Source organism: Lissotriton helveticus, chromosome 4_1 (genome assembly GCF_964261635.1).
Source record: "Lissotriton helveticus chromosome 4_1, aLisHel1.1, whole genome shotgun sequence".
NCBI lineage: Eukaryota > Metazoa > Chordata > Amphibia > Caudata > Salamandridae > Lissotriton > Lissotriton helveticus.
The window spans coordinates 741,420,152-741,434,834 of NC_136063.1; positions in this window are offsets into that span (position 1 = coordinate 741,420,152).

Sequence of the window (14,683 nt, forward strand, 5' to 3'; positions counted from 1 at the left end):
CCACCAACAAGACATGTACGATGGTTGCGCAGCTGCAGCATCATCTGTGGTACCCTGCTACGCCTCATGATGAATGCATCGTGGCAAGATCCTGGAAAACGTGCACAAACATGGGAGATCAGCATGTTGGCAAGACACACCACCAGGGCATTTATCGAGTGGTAATGTTTCCTGTTGCGGAACGCTTGTTCCTGAGCCTGTGGTGGCACCAGAGAAACATGTGTTCCATCAATAGCACCAATTACATGTGGCATGCGTCCCGGCCATAGAATTTCCCCTTGACATCTGTCAACTGTGCAGGAGTAGGGAATTTTATGAATTCATCCATGTGCACCAACATGGCAGCCAATACATCCCGTAAAACCCTGCTGCACATAGTTTGGGACATCCCCCCCACATCAGCTATGGTAAATTGGAATGTACCTGTGGCAAAGAATTGTAGTGCTGCCATCACCTTTCCCTTGGGTGTCAGCGCAGTTGGATACCTGTGTCGTGGTTGTAGATGTGCTTCTAGCCTGTCTGTCAGGTCCTGAACCAACTTACGCGTGAAGCGGTAACGCCGTATGCAATCACGTTCCCTCATGGCTTCCAAGTCTGGCAACGGCCTTGCCAGAGGGGATGCCCTGCACAACATATAAAGGAAAAAAGGGTACAACTTTCAGAAAAAGACAATTACAATGGACATGGCACATGCAACACTGCTTCAAGGCATCTAATCATTTATGGGTCTGGCGTGGGCTACACATTGAGGACACATGTGCCAGCTGCCTGCCACTCCTCCATGATAACGGATAGACCTGTTGTCTGTGTAATGGACATGACATGCACACAAATGATCTGCTGGGCTGGTCTGAGTGAGCAGGACCACGTTTCATGTCAGTGACACACGTCACGTGAACTGCATGAGGAGGGTGTCTGCACATCCAGACAGCTGACAGCAATGCACACACCCACATCAAATGTGCCATCATTTGCACATATCAGACATATTGTGCTTGAGGTGTGCATTTGCTACAACTACAACATGTACATTATCAGACTGCAGATATGTATATTTGTGGACAAATGGTCTATAATTCCATCACACACATGAGCGGATGATTTGCAACAGTGGCATGGTGTGCGTACATGTGTAACCCTGTCATCACGGCATAGACCCATCATAGATGCTACTACAGGAGATGAACTTGAGAGTATACAAACAGCATGCACAATTCCGCACATGGCACACACATGACGTGGTCACACACGGTCATGCTGGCCATCAATTTTACATCTGTGACATTGGGCATGTTGCTGTCATCATGTGACAGATGACTGTACTGAATGTTGTGCCGTACCAGTGTTGATGTGCATCACAATATGTTCTAGATGTAACTCAGGTGAGAAGTGTTGAATGTATGTGGAACACATGTGCACCGTGATTAATGACATGTCTGACCAGCTCTTCCCACATCCACTGTGCCACAATATCACATTCCCTGTGCTATATCACTGTCTGCCACACATAGGGCCTGCTGATGTGAGGATGCCATGCAAATATAGACATCCACATCCTCAATATGAGCCTACCCCTACATCCCTGCCATGTGATTTCCTGGTATCACTCTCCCAATGTTGACATGAATGAGCTTATGTACGCAGCCTACACATCCATTCACTTGAGCATGTCATACGCACAGTACCCCGATTGAACGTGCGTGTGTACGGCTCGTTTCCCTATTGCATTGTAGCTATACGCGAGCAATGCGTACCCCAAGTGTACGTGCATGTGTACGGCTCGTTTCCCTATTGCATTGTAGCTATACGCGAGCAATGCGTACCCCCATTGAACGTGCATGTGTACGGCTCGTTTCCCTATTGCATTGTAGCTATACGCGAGCAATGCGTACCCCAAGTGTACGTGCATGTGTATGGCTCGTTTCCCTATTGCATTGTAGCTATACGCGAGCAATGCGTACCCCGATTGAATGTGCGTGTGTATGGCTTGTTTCCCTATTGCATTGTAGCTATACGCGAGCAATGCATACCCCAAGTAAACGTGCGTGTGGACGGCTCATTTCCCTATTGCATTGTACCTATACGCGAGCAATGCGTACCTCGATTGAACGTGCATGTGTACGGCTCGTTTCCCTATTGCATTGCAGCTATACGCGAGCAATGCGTACCCCAAGTGTACGTGCGTGTGTACAGCTCATTTCCCAATTGCATTGTAGCTATACGTGAGCAATGCGTACCCGACGTGTACGTGCATGTGTACGGCTCGTTTCACCATTGAAAGAGTTGCATTTGCGACGGCAAACGCACCGAACTTGTGTGGGGAATCCTGAAAATACATAGGGAACATCTAGGGGAACAGTGGAATGGTTAGAATGCATCCAGATTGTCAATGAAACAGAGATTTGAGAGTGTTCTACAGGTGTTCATAAAAATTCAGTCTGCCTAAACTATACAATGTTGCAAAAGTTGTTGTTGAGCTCAGGCTCAGTTTTCAAATCATGCAAATGTGTGTCATGGCCTTAGGTGTCATGGGATTGGATGAAACATAGGATGCAAACTATTCTGGCCTATCACACAGTACTCCTTGGACTCACAGACCCTCTGCAGCACAGATATAAGGCAGCATGTGGCTGTGAGAGGGCATTTGCCTGCACAACATTGGAGTGGACAACACAGCTGCTGTCTCTGTATCCTCTGGACCCTGAGTAGCTGAGCAAGGAGAGGGCACCTGCATTCAGTGAGGGGGAGAACAAGGCCCTGCTGGATGCCCTCCTGCCTAACTACAGCAAGCTGTATGGGAGACAAGAGGAGCAGGTGAGTGATGTGTGCACTACCTTGGGCTGTGCACCTGTTGTGTGTGTGACACTACAGCCAGTGTATGTATTGTTAAGAGATGCTATGTTGTTTGGAGTGAGTGCCGGTGTGTACAGTGTGGTCTCTCACATGCAGTTTATGATGTGGTGTAATAGTGTTTACTGCTCCTCTACATTGTGCTAACTGTGACATTAACTGCAATGTGAATCACACTTTCTGCTGTGCCACACCCTGCATGTTAATTTTGGATGTTTTCCTGAGCTCTTGCAGTGTTCCCCCACGAATCACAGATGAATGTACTCACTGTAGATGGATTTGTTCATGACATGTGTGCCTGTTGTACAAAAACAATGCTTTGAAGTGATGTACATTGAAGAGTGTGATAGATCTTTGTCACCTGGCAAATATTGATTCTGATGTTTTGCAAGACTGGTGCATGACGTATGCCGCAGCTATACCCATGTGATGAGACAAGTATGCTGTGCCGTGTGCATGACTTGGACAGTTAGCTTGAGGCCTGTGTCACATCTTTTGCAGGTGTGACATGTGCTAAGTGATGTTGTATACACTGTTGACTATGACTAGCAGATGAGCTGTGCCAGGGTGTGCATGTGTGGTCTGAAGATGGTTATTTGGTGTAGTGGGGTGTGTGACAGCATGTCACGTGCTGCAGTGCACCATGATGTAGCACATATTGCTCAGTGTGAGTCATGCTCAAAGAATTGTTTTGCACCCCTTATGGCATCTGTAGCCTTTCTATGGTGTGTACTGCATTGTTGTTTGCTCAAAGGCCACATACACATGGACAATGATGCAAGTGTGGTCAGCATCCTATGCCCTGTTGGCATCGTCTATTTGGTGCAAGTGTGTGTCTTTGGGACATGGACCAGGTGTACTGATGTTGTCTCACGTTATATTCGTGACAGGTATCTGCCTATGAGAAGGGTGACATCTGGCTGGACATCGCCAGGGCTGTCAGGAGTGAGGGGGGCCTCGCAGGAGGCTCAGTAACATCAGGAAGAGGTGGCAGGACATCCGGTGCTGGAGCCGCCGCATCGCCAGGGTACAGCTCAAGCTGGAAGCTCCACGCCGGCATAGCGGCAGCCGCCACCTCACCCCTCACATGCTCCGGGTCCTTGAAGTGGTGTTCCCAGACCTCCATAGGCAGTTGCAGGAGGGACAGCAGCACGAAGGGGGTAGGTACATGTCTGTTTGTTGTCATGTGTGTCACATGCTACCTACAGTGCTCCGAGGCATGGTAACACTCCCACAGTTGGAGTGGTGTGGTCAGACAGGCACTTTATGCATTGGCATAAGAATGGCCCAGTTTCAGCAGATGCTTGTTTACATGCCTTGCCCTACTCCACATTTGAGCAGCGCTTTGCCTATTGATTGTTTTTCACATGTACTCCTATGGTGCAATGTCTTAGTATGCATATTCCTTTGCGCATCATCATGTTGGAGGGGGGTCTGTGACACCTGTTGATACCTTACATGTAGCACCACATGTGCACTGTGTCTGGCCTTCTTCATATTTGGCACTGATCTTGAGTTTCAACATGTGTTTTGTGTACGCTTCTGCCTCGGTGGCCTTTGTCCATGGTACACTTTCTAATTGTCATGTGTTAGCTACAGGTGCACACTGTACATGTGCACTAATTTTGGCTTGTGCATACTCACACTGGGCAGTGCGTGTGTGCATATTTTCAAAATATGTGGCATGTTCTTTGTAAATAATATTGATGGTGGGCCACACAATGTGAGTTTGGGTGTAGGCAGCTGTGATGGCAGTGTGAGGTGATGGAACAATAGGTTCAGGTCCCAGGATGGCATCACATGGCACTTTGGCCTGGACTTTTCCCATGTGGCACAGGGTGAAAGCAAATCAATCATGACCAGGTCTGGATTTGGGTGGCAGGGTGGGCAAATGAACTGTGATTCATCATCAGCTATCCTGTTGTCAGGCAGTGGCTCATGATTGTGTCTCTCATACAAGTTTTTGCCTTGCCTGTTACTTGTATCCTACTATACATTTTGCGTTGTGTCTCTTACAATTGCCCAAGACTAGACTTAGCATTGTGCATAGTTCAGTGGCAAGTGACTCATTATGCATGCCATGTTTAGAAATGTGCCCAAATGATTTGTATATGGTATGTCTGATGTGTACAGGTGACTGATATGTTTTTCTTCTTCTCCTTGCCAACAGCATCATCATCACAATCTGGAGGAGACACAGGCGCGGACCAGGCAGAGGGTCCCAGCGACAGTGCCACCTGCTTTGAGAAGTCAGAGGGAGGCAGTGGCACGGAGGGTGAGGAGAGTCAGACGGCCGTCCCTCATGTGCATGACACCTCCTACCATGCAGACAGCTCGGAATCAGACTCTCCGGAGGAGGGGGAATATGCAGCTATGCCATCTTCAACATCTTTGGCTGTCCCCTCCTCCTCCACTACCATCTCCACCCTCCCAGTTGTTAGGGTCCCTAAGGTCCGTGCTAGCCCCCGTGTCTCCTTTGTTCCCGGCACCGCAGCCCCTGTCCCTGTCTCCCCTGCTGCCCTCAGTGCTGAGTCTGAGGACCTACTCCGGCAGATTCTAGTAGGTCAGACATCCATGTTGACTGTCCTCCGTGAACATACATGAATAATGACACAGTTGTTGTCGTTCATGGAGGGCATGTCATCTGCCATGTCTGATCTACGTCGGAGTGTGGCTACCATAGAGTCATCACTGACGGCAGCACTGTCCACCCAGCAGCATCTCCCCCCCTCATTCAGACCCATCCATCTTCGCCTCTCCCATACCTACCCAACGTACACGCAGACGCCACAGGTCAGACACAACAACAGACACACCCAGCACACCCACACGGCAGACAAAGCGCAAATCTCCACGCACCCAATCTCAAGGGGATGTAGGCACACCCACAGGGAGAGGGGACACACGTCACACACGCATCCACAAACCCACGAGAATAGAGTCACAGCCCTCTACCTCCACCCCCAATGAGTCCCCGGGTTCAGGTGGTAGTTTTTCTGAACTGGCTGAAGTGTGCAGCCAAGTATATGTAGCCACATTCGGTGAGGCACCGGCCAGTGTGGAGGAATCCACACCACCTGCACCCACTAGACCTGTCCTTCCCTCTCCTGTCCCTGCGGTGCAGGAGGATTCCCCAGATGATGCCCCCACTGTTTCCACAGACAATTGAACTCTATGTGCAGGCAAGTGTGGGTGTGACAACATCCAGGATGCCACAACCTTGTTTGAACTTTATTTGGACTGGCAATTGGCCTTCTATGAGCATGGACTCATATTTACTTTTTCTCTTTGGATGCGGCTGAATAAAGCTTTTGATTTTTGGTTCAGTACTTTTGGTTTTCTGATAATGGCTTTGACTGCTGTGTGCCTGGGAGCTGGTGTGATGTTCACATTTGGGTATTGTTACATGTGTCTATTTCCTGATGGTAATGAGGTTAAGCATGGTATGTTTCTGCTTTCACTGGTGGGCACTGCTGGGGGTCTTAGCCACACACGCACTCTAATGATGGGCACTGCTGGGGGTCTTAGCCACACACACCCTCTAATGCTGTGCACTGCTGGGGGTCTTAGCTACACACACACTCTAATGCTGGACACTGCTGGGCACTGCTGGGGGTCTTAGCCACACACACCCTCTAATGCTGTGCACTGCTGGGGGTCTTAGCCACACCCACAATCTAATGCTGGGCACTGCTGGGCACTTCTGGGGGTCTTAGCCACACACACACTCTAATGCTGGGCACTGCTGGGGGTCTTAGCCACACACACCCTCTAATGCTGTGCACTGCTGGGGGTCTTAGCCACACACACACTCTAATGCTGGACACTGCTGGGCACTGCTGGGGGTCTTAGCCACACACACCCTCTAATGCTGTGCACTGCTGGGGGTCTTAGCCACACCCACAATCTAATGCTGGGCACTGCTGGGCACTTCTGGGGGTCTTAGCCACACACACACTCTAATGCTGGGCACTGCTGGGGGTCTTAGCCACACACACACTCTAATGCTGGGCACTGCTGGGGGTCTTAGCCACACACACCCTCTAATGCTGGGCACTGCTGGGGGTCTTAGCCACACACACCCTCTAATGCTGGGCACTGCTGGGGGTCTTAGCCACACACACACTCTAATGCTGGGCACTGCTGGGCACTGCTGGGCACTGCTGGGGGTCTTAGCCACACACGCACTCTAATACTGGGCACTGCTGGGGGTCTTAGCCACACACACACTCTAATGCTGGGCACTGCTGGGGGTCTTAGCCACACACGCACTCTAATGCTGGGCACTGCTGGGGGTCTTAGCCACACACACACTCTAATGCTGGGCATTGCTGGGCACTGCTGGGGGTCTTAGCCACACACACACTCTAATGCTGGGCACTGCTGGGGGCCTTAGCCACACACACACTTTAATGCTGGGCACTGCTGGGGGTCTTAGCCACACACACACTCTAATGCTGGGCACTGCTGGGGGCCTTAGCCACACACACCCTCGAATGCTGGGCACTGCTGGGGGTCTTGGCCACACACACCCTCTAATGCTGGGCACTGCTGGGGGTCTTAGCCACATACACACTCTAATACTGGGCACTGCTGGGCACTTCTGGGGGTCTTAGCCACACATGCACTCTAATGCTGGGCACTGCTGGGGGTCTTAGCCACAGACACACTCTAATGCTGGGCACTGCTGGGGGTCTTAGCCACACACGCACTCTAATGCTGGGCACTGCTGGGGGTCTTAGCCACACACGCACTCTAATGCTGGGCACTGCTGGGCACTGCTGGGGGTCTTAGCCACACACGCATTCTAATGCTGGGCACTGCTGGGGGTCTTAGCCACACACACCCTCTAATGCTGGGCACTGCTGGGGGTCTTAGCCACAAACACACTCTAATGCTGGGCACTGCTGGGGGTCTTAAATACACGCACACTCTAATGCTGGGCACTGCTGGGGGTCTTAGCCACACACACCCTCTAATGCTGGGCACTGCAGGGGGTCTTAGCCACACACACCCTCTAATGCTGGGCACTGCTGGGGGTCTTAGCCACACACACTCTAATGCCTGGCACTGCTGGGCACTGCTGGGGGTCTTAGCCACACACACACTCTAATGCTTGGCACTGCTGGGGGTCTTAGCCACACACACACTCTAATGCTGGGCACTGCTGGGGGCCTTAGCCACACACACACTTTAATGCTGGGCACTGCTGGGCACTGCTGGGGGTCTTAGCCACACACACACTCTAATGCTGGGCACTGCTGGGGGTCTTAGCCACACACACCCTCGAATGCTGGGCACTGCTGGGGGTCTTGGCCACACACACCCTCTAATGCTGGGCACTGCTGGGGGTCTTAGCCACATACACACTCTAATACTGGGCACTGCTGGGCACTTCTGGGGGTCTTAGCCACACATGCACTCTAATGCTGGGCACTGCTGGGGGTCTTAGCCACAGACACACTCTAATGCTGGGCACTGCTGGGGGTCTTAGCCACACACGCACTCTAATGCTGGGCACTGCTGGGGGTCTTAGCCACACACGCACTCTAATGCTGGGCACTGCTGGGCACTGCTGGGGGTCTTAGCCACACACGCATTCTAATGCTGGGCACTGCTGGGGGTCTTAGCCACACACACCCTCTAATGCTGGGCACTGCTGGGGGTCTTAGCCACAAACACACTCTAATGCTGGGCACTGCTGGGGGTCTTAAATACACGCACACTCTAATGCTGGGCACTGCTGGGGGTCTTAGCCACACACACCCTCTAATGCTGGGCACTGCAGGGGGTCTTAGCCACACACACCCTCTAATGCTGGGCACTGCTGGGGGTCTTAGCCACACACACACTCTAATGCTGGGCACTGCTGGGCACTGCTGAGTGTGTTTTACACACATCACTTGGATGGGACGCAACCTACACATTCATTACTGACGTATGTCCCACACGTCTCACTATTGCACTGGTGATATGCGGTTGCGTACCGTACCCAGAGGTCGATGACGTAGGTGTGGCACGTCTCACTATTACAATGGTGATATGCGGTAGCGTACCGTACCCCGAGGTCGAAGACGTAGGTGCGGCACGTCTCACTATTGCGCTGGTGATATGTGTTAGCGTACCGTACCCCGAGGTTGATGACGTAGGTGCGGCACGTCTCACTATTACAATGGTGATGTGCGGTAGCGTACCGTACCCCGAGGTCGATGACGTAGGTGCGGCACGTCTCACTACTGCACTGGTGATATGCGTTAGCGTACCGTACCCCGAGGTCGATGACGTAGGTGCGCCACTATTACAACGGTGATTTGCGGTAACGTGTGGCGCAACGTATTAAGACATTACAGGCGTGCAATGGTGATGTGCGCGTGTGGCGCCACGTACAGGTATACTTCAGTTTTTGGGGTTCGTTGTACTCACCGTCTGCGCCGTCGTCGTTTTCTATGTACGAGGTGGTGGGCGTACAGGACTGGGATGACATGGACGATGGCGTTCATGTCTTGTTTGTCGCGTACCGGGGGTGCGGTTCGTGCCGGACTCTGGTTTTACGGTAGTTTTGAGCTCTCATAGCAAAAGAGCCATACGGAGTGTGTTCAACACGGATCGTGCTTCCTGGTACGGATGACGCGGTCTATTTACGTTCGGACGTAGCGTGGAGCGTCAGCCGACTGCAAATCGGATGGACTTTCGATTTGTACGGCGTTTTTTACGAGGCGTACGGAGTGACGCTTTTGGTTGGGTTCGTACTTGCTGATTCGTACGGGGACGCTTACAGGTACGAATCGTACGGGGAAAAACGCACCGTACGTACATTCGGTGCGCTTTTTACCGGATCGGAATCGACCCCCAAGTGTTTGATCATTCAGTTTGTGGGTTAATAGTACTGTGGCCCTAGAGCACAAGTGATCAGTAAATTCATTTGTTACAAAGTGAGGCCTGTAACAACTGACCGTTCTGGTTTCTTTGGAACCAGGTTTTCAGATTGGTAGCAGCCATCGGATCTTTAGACTAAGCCTGGGAAGACTTTGCCATACGCGGAATTCCGCAGAGTACAAAAGAAATTGCTGCACTACGTGGAGCTCCGCAAGTGGCAAAGTGCGTTAGTAAAAAGCTGTTTGCTGTAATTTTCAGTACTGGTTATTTGTCCCCAATGTGAAATTATCACAAACGGCACCATGCACAGAGCAAGCCAGCACAAGTAGGTGCTGATTCCTTTCTGCCGCTCGAGTAGATTTTCTACTCAAGCAGCAGCTTTCTAAACACGAAAGGGCAGTTTCTCAACGCAAGCGGCCGTGAGCATACCCGTCCACTCACATTGAGAAATCAGACCACACAAGCTGAGACATCTCGTCGGGAAGAAAAAAACTCTGCTCCGCTAATTGGAGCGGAGTTTTTTGGAACTCCGAGTATCGCGGAGTGCGGAAAACTTCTCAAACTCTGCGAGCAGATCAAAGTTCACCGGCTAGGCTTACTTTAGACTCCAGTCTTGTGAGACAGTGATAACATTTAGTAAGTTCAGTTTACATATAAACATTATACTTTAAAGTCTGATATCAAATGCAAAGAGGCAGAACCACAGGCAGTGACAGGAGAAAGGCATTCAAAGATGTCTAGTGCCAAGAGATTAAACCTCCATGGCAAGTTAAAGAATCAGCTGATCGTTTATCTGCTAGAGTCATACTTTAAAGATGAGAGATTATCTGACTCAACATTAGAACAACTGAGGACAACCCAAAGGAAAGGGCTGCCTCCTACGGCTTCTTATATCAGGTAGCCCGAGTGCAGAGGCTGCCTAAGGAATCTTCCGGCCCTTACCTCTAGGGTCATGATCCTCTGGAATCTACCTTAAGAGTTGATGATCCTAAAGGAAGCAGATGGGCTCAGTTAAAGTTCAACCTTCAGAATGCTAAGGAATCAGCAGAAGATAACTCTAGTAAGTTTGTGGAGAAGCATACATCAGCTCACTGAGGAAGAAGACAGATAAATGAAGAAAGTAGAGGAGTGGTCCTGGAAAGTGGAGGTGAGGGAGAGTGGAGAATGAGAAAGACTCGACAGTGCTGAAAGAGAAGGATTTGGTTTTAGCTAAGAATTGACTAGAGGCTGAACTTAAAGTAAAAGTGCTAGATGTAAAGTAGTCAAGTTAGTGATCCAAAAATCTACCATTTCTAATGCACTGCCTCCTGAACCCACTCAGAACATACTTAGATGATGCACAAGCATGCCAATAGACATGATGTTTTTGTATTGCATGGCACATTCAAACTTGCATCTAAGGGCCGCACTACGGCTGTTACTTTACCAACTGGTTTTCAGACGGCGGGCAGTGAAGACATCATATAATCACATGAAAGTGAGCATTTGGATTATGATCATCTGAATATTGTTGCAAGGAAGAACTTTGGTTTCAGAGATCTGTATACATGAGGTTCAGAGGAAAGAATGAGAGGGTGAAATGGATGTTGCTTTAAAAAGGTAAATCTTTGAGTTCCCGAAAAATTATGGGAGCCATGTCCAGAATCCTTCAGCCAGTACTTCTATGAGTTGACAGTGAATATCCTTAGCTGCTGGATGTCTTGGAAAACAAGTGGTTGATGAACATCATCAACAACGGAAAAGAGAATCATATTTCTAAACAACAAAGGGCATAGCTGGAAAGCAGATAGGACTCTCAGAGGAGAAATAATCCTAACAGGAACAGGTCCTCTGGTAAACAAAACTACGTGTGGGGGGTGGAAGGATTCTTCTTGTTCCCCAACGTTAGTGAATTGGTTTTGTGTAGCATTGAGAGACACTATAGGAATTGCCTGTTAAAGGCACGGTGCCAGCAGTTTTCCTGGTAGCAAGTATGCTGACATAGGACGAAGGTGCAGTTGAGGGCCTGGGACAGCTGAACATTGAGGCATCTGGTACAGAGACTCAAAAGGACTACAAATCTTAGTCATCATTTGATAGGTTTATAGCATGCTGCTTACATCAATAGCAAGATAGTTCCTGCAGTACAGGACACTGCAGCACATTGTGATTTTTTTTTTTAAATTGACGTTGCTCAAGTCAGGGGAGGTATTCCTCATTCTGAGTGTACTAGTCTTATTGCAAATGGAGTGTATTGATTATCCCTTAGCTAGGGTAGAGGTAGAGGTGAGTAGCATGATTGCAGTCGTAGAGGTCATGGTTCAGGAAAAGTAAGGCAGTGAATGCCTGCAAGGGAATGATTTTATCAAGCCTTATGTGTTGCCCAAGCTTGAAACCTACATGCCATGAATGATGTCACTCAGACACAGGCTGTTCATGAATCTCATAGAAGGCAGTAGCACGTAGAGAGCAGAGACACAGAAGCATAGGGAGGATGTATGACGTTACAACGCATACTTTTACAACGCCTACCTTTACATCGTAAGTTTTACAAAGCATACCATTACAACGCCTAATGCTTTTGGGCGCTGGATAGTGAATAGTTTAATTTACTATCCCAACTCCAGTCCCCGTGGATAGTAGGGAAGGTTACTGGACAGTAAATTAACCTATTCCCTAACCTAGAGTGCCCCCCAGAGCAATGCGTTGTAATAGTTTGCGTTGTAAAAGTTGCGTTGTAATGGTAGTTTGTTGTAAAAGTTTCGTTGTAAAGGTTGTATACCGCATAGGGATAGTCAGAAGCCTAGGGCTGACTCAATAGGAGGCTGCTCCATGCAACTGTGGCCTCTGTCACTGATGGAGAGGAGGACGAGCACCCTTATGCAGGCTTTACACTGAAGTCTCAGTCGCTGCTAGTGTTACAGAAGCTGGTAGCTGCTATAGGATCATCCTAAGAAAACAAATGTATAGCTCAGGCAGAGTGTCTAACTTTGCGGATCTCCTGGGCATGGCCCAGGAGCAGTCCTCTACTTTATTCGTCCTTGATGCTGTGAGTAACATCTGCTATCCAGTGGAGGAATATTTCTTAGACTAGGTGCATAAATCCATAATTATATTCTGGTATGCTATATTATTAGCATTTATTTACCAAAGTATATTGTAACTACGGAAGAACACAACAGGAATGCAGATTTAAAAGACACATATTGATTTAGAAAGTTTTAATCAGAAGGACATTAATAACTTACGAAAAGTGAGTAGTAAAGAAGTAGAGCAGAGCTTAGTTGAGCGTTTATTCCATTGTCTATGAAATGCCACCAAGAAGGCACAGTCACCAAACATGATTGTAAAGCTTGCTTGTTCCTTTCAAAAACACACAAAGGATTACATTATGCATTTATGTGGTAGCAGTTTATCCTGTAGTTTTTTTTCTCTTTTTAGGCGAGCCTATTTGCAGGGATCAATCTTTTGTCATTTTGACTTTGCTCACAAGTATTTTATGAGTGTAATCAAGCCTGAAAACACATATTGCTGAACTAGTTTAATATGTGTTTGCTAAGAAAGTGTGTTCTTTATGCATGAGATCTATTTTAGGCTAGGATAGATTGGTTTCAGCCAATGGTACATTTAAATTTAGCTCTAAGAAGCTCATTTGAACAACAACAACTTTTAGGAGTCCAAGACATGATGATGGCAGACATAAGACATTATTTTTGAAGACATCTTGGTGATCAGTTATTGCTGGAATTCTAGATAGTGAAGCCATTCTATGAAAGCAACTTTTATTACCAATAACTGATTTGAATTTACAGTAAATTTGATTCAAATGGATAAAGTAAGAGAGAACAAAACACAGTGGAATAGAATTCATGTGTAATTGCATGTTCTGTAATATAATTCCCCGACTACTTCGTTAGAGGGAACAGCTTCCACAATATATGGTTGCACAGTCAGGAGTCAAACCAGAGTTCAAGCATAAGCTGTTTCCAATGAGAAATAATTAAGGGCCCTATTATGACTTTGGCGGTCTTCCTGATGAACCAACGTGAGGAAGGTCCCAAGAACCGCCAAGGTGGCAGACTTCCTCCCGCTGTATGGAGTATGAGTGGCAGACTGCCACAATGAAGTTCCCTCCACCGGCGCATCAGCAGTCCTCAATGCATGTGAATAGTGCACCGACTGGCCAGCACTCTTCCTTCCGCCTGCAGAATTACAATGACATAGCAGTACTGGCGGTCCCCTAGTGGTGGTACTCTGACAGCAGAAAACATTTGTAGCTCACCCTCAGCAAAGCAATAGAACCATTCCCATTGAAAGGACACAAATACAACTCTCAGAAGGCGACAGGGGCAGAGGAGTCTTACCGGGGGTCACGCTATTCTCCCATAGCTGTTGGTCTCCGGCCGCCGCTTCCTCCATCACGCGTCAGCCGTGAGCAAGACTACAGCCCCCAGCATCCTTGGCGGTGACACGCCCACCGGAATCGCGCACAGAGGCGCACAAAAGGAAGAGGTCCCTGCGGTCTTGCGGGGGTCTCAGAAGGCGACAGGGGCAGAGGAGTCTTACCGGGGGTCACGCTATTCTCCCGTAGCTGTTGGTCTGCGGCCGCCGCTTCCTCCATCACGTGGCAGCCGTGAGCAAGACTACAGCCCCCAGCATCCTTGGCGGTGACACGCCCACCGGAATCGCGCACGGAGGCGCACAAAAGGAAGAGGTCCCTGCGGTCTTGCGGGGGTCTCAGAAGGCGACAGGGGCAGAGGAGTCTTACCGGGGGTCACGCTATTCTACCGTAGCTGTTGGTCTCCGGACGCCGCTTCCTCCATCACGCAGCAGCCGTGAGCAAGACTACAGCCCCCAGCATCCTTGGCGGTGACACGCCCACCGGAATCGCGCACTGAGGCGCACAAAAGGAAGAGGTCCCTCCCGCCTCGCGGGACGCGCACGGGCGGCGCCGGGCTAAGCCCGGGCAAAGGGCAGG